The 5,407-nt window shown below is 34.4% G+C and overlaps 1 long non-coding RNA gene across 1 annotated transcript; it reads right to left on the bottom strand.

Moving 5' to 3' along the window:
- Positions 1-244: 244 nt before the first annotated feature.
- LOC144352356 (uncharacterized) lies at positions 245-982 on the bottom strand. Its single transcript, XR_013420585.1, has 2 exons — positions 893-982; positions 245-406 (listed from the first exon to the last, which is right to left on the bottom strand). It is a non-coding gene; the product is annotated as an uncharacterized LOC144352356 (long non-coding RNA).
- Between the last annotated feature and the right edge of the window lie 4,425 nt (positions 983-5,407).

Here is a 5,407-nt window from a genome sequence, read left to right as displayed (position 1 = left end):
TAAAATCTGATGTAGTGTACTATAAACTTATTTTAATTTTATTACTTTTGTTATTAATGCCTTTTTATTTTATTATTTCACTTTGATTTTGATTTTTTGATTTTATGTCCCGTTCAAATCTCGCGTAAGTAACAGCCAATCACAGCCCCCTTCTATACAGGCTGTCGGTTGTTTACTTTTCAGTGTAGCGATACTTTACGGGCAATCTTTCTGTACATTATATTTTGTCCACTAGAATAACCCATTAATAGAAAATTGCTAGTTTATTTTTATTAAAAAAAGAAATTCCTCAGTATTTCACAATTGTTGTCATTACATTGAATATTTTTGTCACTTCCAACAAATGTGTACACTCCTGATACATCTTCGCCAGCCAAGGTTCGTTTATAATTGTGAGCATAATTATCTAGAATGGAAGCAAAAAATAAGTAAATCGTAATGATTAGAACACTGTGAACAGCTATAGTAAACAAAGCAAACTGATTTTAAATTGTATAACGGTCACCCCCCCCCCCCCCCCCCCACGGCATCGACGCAGAAAATTGGAGCAAAAAATATTTCCTGATCAATTGCGATATGTTCCAAATAAAAAAATAGTTTATTCCAGTCCATATCAGCTTAATTACTTTAATAAAGAATTATTGTATAATGTACAAAACATTTTGATGAATATTTACAGCTACGGCTCCAATACCGTAGACGATTTTGGCCCGATCGTCAACAAAACATCACCCGTCTCCAGAGCAAGCGACTGAAAAAGACAACGGTGTTCGGTCGAACCGGTGGAAACAAAATCGTCACTTCCAGTATAACTACGCAAAATAACGACCATTCGAGCCACAATATAAACATAAAAAAATACTTTTGTTGCATTTGACAATGATAAACTTACCGAAAAACCATGTTTATCTCGGTCGCTAACGTCGGTATAATCCGCATTTTATTTGAGTGTGTTTGCCACTAACTCTGCCCGGTGACGTCATCATGTGCGCTATAGAAGGAGGTCTGTGATTCGTTGGCTAAAATCGAAGATAGTGGGTCTCGTTGAAATCTCGTTACATAGACATCGGGTCAGATGACAAAATGACAAAATCAAAATCAAAGTAAAGTAATAAAATAAAAAGGCATTATTAACAAAAGGAATAAAAAATAAAATTAAAATAAGTGTATAGCCAAAACAATTCAAGCCCTGCACTACATCATATCTTAATCAGATTGGGCTTTTCCATGATTGTAACGATACTATTTACAACACGCACATGGGACCTACCCCCAACACATATTTAATCTCAGCAGTTTATGCATTTTTTTGTGAACAATCAACAAATATTCAATATTTTTCAGATGTATATTACTAAGTCATGTTTGTTCGCGATTTACATATCGATGAAAAAAAATATTAATAATGTCATAGAAATATGACAAATATTTTCTGATGTGTTACATTTTCAATTACAGTTGTGTTCTAGATATTGTAAGATATAGTTTTTTTTGTGGCCCGCGCAGAGCAGCCGCCTCGCTGCGATTTATTGAAAGTAAGCCTCCAAAACCCGTTGGATTCATATTCTTTTTGTCCTCACCCCTAATAATAGAAGTATAATCAAAATAAGACGCTGGGAGAATTGGGAATTTACACGTAGCACCGTGTGATAAATATCAATTTGGTAGACTAAGTGTATTTCTTGTACGCGCATGTCATAATGAACGGAAGGTTCAATATTTGGTAGAGGAAGTAAGGTCTCACCACGCTCGAATATTATCTCCTGTCGAATTTTCACCCAGAGACGTCTTATATCCGTTAACGAATACCCTCGCTTGTCATTTATAACCAATAATTCATTACTTTCTCCTCGAGTAGTGCATCATAAACTATATGTCACTTTTACTTTTACGCATCGTAATGTGATGTAATAACACTCACTCAGATACTACTAGTAGATGCATCGGACAATCAACATGGTGATCATACTACAATGAATCCTGCTGGTGAGTAGCCTCTTATATGTTATTTTGAAGATCACAGCGTCTGTGGTTAAATTAATATTAACTGAGGGAAGAAAACTAACATCACTGTCATGTCAAATCTTAGATATATGTAAGATTAAACACATAGTAATATAGTGAATCACTCAAATAACATAAATGTTCGTTACCATGTATATTCAATTTAATATTCATGGCGCCTGCTATGCAAAGTAACCAAGTCAAACGTGTATTGGAGATGGGATATGACGAAAAACTTATTCGGCGAGCGGTTAATAATATATTGAAAAAACATAACTCTCCATTCACCTATATGGATGACTGTGTATGTAGTATTGGATATTGAACGTGGAAAAGCTACTGTGTCAGATGAGATATCTCCAACCGGAGACCAGTCAGGCGAATACCTTCTATGGCATGCATACATAGATATATTTAACATATTGTTTAACTAGATTCATAGTGATAGGCTCTTGGAGATGTTCATTTCTTTTAATTACCACCTGACTTGATGTGTTGTCTACAATAAACCTAAAACCCGTGCATTTTGGTAGCTTTTTACAGCAATCTTTGTTTTACAGATAAGAAGTGCGTGGACGATTTACTGGCAGAATTGGAAGGTCTAAAAGATCAACGAAACTGTAAGATCTGCATCGAACGGGATGTATGTATGTATGTTATTTCAACCATGTGGACATTTAGTAACATGTGAAGAGTGTTCACCTAAGCTGAAGAAATGTCCAATGTGTAGAAAACGTATTGAGACAACTATCAAAGCATGTCTGATGTAAGAAATATACGACCACTTGTGAAGATGTAACTGAGAATATGTAAAGCACTACACTCGTTAACAGCCCGTTGTATACGTCAACAATTCACTACCGTCCCCTTGATAATGATAATGTTGATGTCATTAAACCTGGACTGCATAGATATATACCAGTTACTTCATTGATATTACTATAAAAATTCGTTACAAATTTTTGTATTAACTGGGGTGTTTATTTAATAGATTATTTTATTCAATGTTGCTAGTCATATCTACATGGATATCATATTATGAAAGTAGACGTGAATCGTAGCCAATATCGCACTGAAGTAGACATCCAATGTCACAAATATGTGCTTTCGGCCTAGCAGTTGCCTGCGTCTTGAATTGTTGTAACTGTTGTTACAGTTGTGTAACCATTGACGCTATTGGTATTTGTGCTTGTGTAGACTTCACAACACGTTCGTTCGGCTCCGACATCATAATCATTGAGCAGTGCATCGCCGTATGTATCCGCTTCTCCTGATAATATAGAATAATGCATTTAACCTGTATCAATTTTCATTATTACTATATATTTTATTTCAACACAATTGCATTTACGTCAAATATTATCGTCGCCATACAGAGTTCAGTATGCAAAACACTTCAATTAAAAGAATATTCTTGGTTTTGTTAACACAATCTCACCACCGCGCATAAACATATAGTTGTGCAAATTCATCAAAGTATGCAAGAAATTAAATGTTATAATATGTTTAAAAAGATTATTTGACATTGATGAATATGTCACATTAGTACAAACATGTTAGGTAATTATAATTATATTAGCATACTATCAATACATTGCACTTCTGGTACTCACCACTGCTTTGAATAATCAGCGCAGAAACGAACATAAGACAAATAACAGTTCGAAACATCATCGTCATTATTCAGCCACGCTTATCGATAGAACTTTCTTAACAGCCAAGACCAAAGTAGTAGATGGACGTTATTTTCACCTATATAACTGACTTAGTATCAGTAGTAATCTAATTTCGTTAATCGCTATCCTATGAATCTAGTGAGTATTGTCACATCAGCTGTTCTACAGCAAAAACAGTCAAAGCGTGATAAGCATGGGACTAGCTAAGATAAATGTATTTAATACATATTGGTGATTCTACCAACGGTGAATTAGCGTCCACAGATAAAAACATATATGCCAACCTGTACAGTGCGTGAATTCACATAAGACATAATTTTGCGATGAGAACCTAGAAAGTACGTGAGAGGATTAACTTATTATAACCTCCGTTTATACAACCAGCAATGGTTTAAAAGAATATTATATATTATGCGCCACTATCATGGAATGAGCTACGAAGTGATATAAAACCATTTAAATAAAAAATAACTTTTAAAAATGTGTTTTTGTAATTCTTTAGTTTTTTTTTGTTATTAGCATTTGTTATTTTTCAGTTGTAGTATAAATTATAAAGATGTTTGAGTGCACATGTGTTCTATTTAACCAGATGTCCGATTTCAAGATTGTTGATATTGAAATCTAATCTTGACTGTCAAATAGCCTCCGACCCAGAATGCACTTTATTGACGTTGCAGGGGGTTAATAACCTATACTCGTTATCAATATTTAGAGATTAATATACAAACATTTTGTAGCATATTATTTACGAGTGATCTTAATATTTCGATGAGGTGCAAATGAAAATAAATAGAGAACAGTTTCCGTATTGAAGAAATGCAATGTACATCAGTGTTTCCGAGACTTTATAATGTATAACTTGAAACGTTCCTTGAACTCGTTTAGCTTACTGAATCTAGGCTGTTGTAATGTAATTCACATTTGTGAAAATGCTGATATGACAACACGGCTATTAACATTTCATCTTTAGAGAAAACATGTCAACAGTTCAAGGTCAATATGTGTACAGTAAACAACTATTCGTACGTGTGGGGATTTTTTCTGGTATTATTTATATATCTGTGGCAGTATAATTCAAATAAACCGAATCTTAAAATGTCATTTCACCTCACATTTTTACTGACATATTCGAACATTCTTTCATTTTAACATATACAGTGATGATCAAGTTATCCTAGTTTCATTTAGGTAATGAAAGCCGACGCACAGTACATTATTACGTGATGACACGGCAAGTACAGGGATGTACGCAATAACAGACGAGACGCATTCGAAGCCATTATGTAAACGAACATTCCCATAAGAGCTCTTTTACCACGCAATAATTGATGACGTACAGTCCTTTATTACAATCATAATACCAAACTATGAATCCAACGGGTCTTTGAGGCTTACGTTCAATAGATCGCAGCAAGGCGGCTGTTTGGGCGGGCCACAACAAAACACATGAACAAAATTGTAGGGCACCTTTATCTTACAGCTTACGTACAATAACTATGACACAACTGTAAGTGAAAACGAAACACGTCAGAAATTATTTGTCACACTTCTGAACTTTAATAAATGTTTCATCGACATGTAAATCGTGAACAAACATGACATAGTAATACACATCTGAAAAATATTGAATATTTGTTGATAAACTGCTGCGATTGAATATGTGTTGAGAGTAGGTCCCATGTGCATGTTGTAAATCGTGAGGAACGTTTCAAGTTGTGCACAATAAA

Source organism: Saccoglossus kowalevskii, chromosome 5 (assembly GCF_978046115.1).
Source record: "Saccoglossus kowalevskii chromosome 5, keSacKowa6.1, whole genome shotgun sequence".
NCBI classification, from domain to species: domain Eukaryota; kingdom Metazoa; phylum Hemichordata; class Enteropneusta; family Harrimaniidae; genus Saccoglossus; species Saccoglossus kowalevskii.
This window is presented reverse-complemented; position numbering and strand designations above follow the sequence as displayed.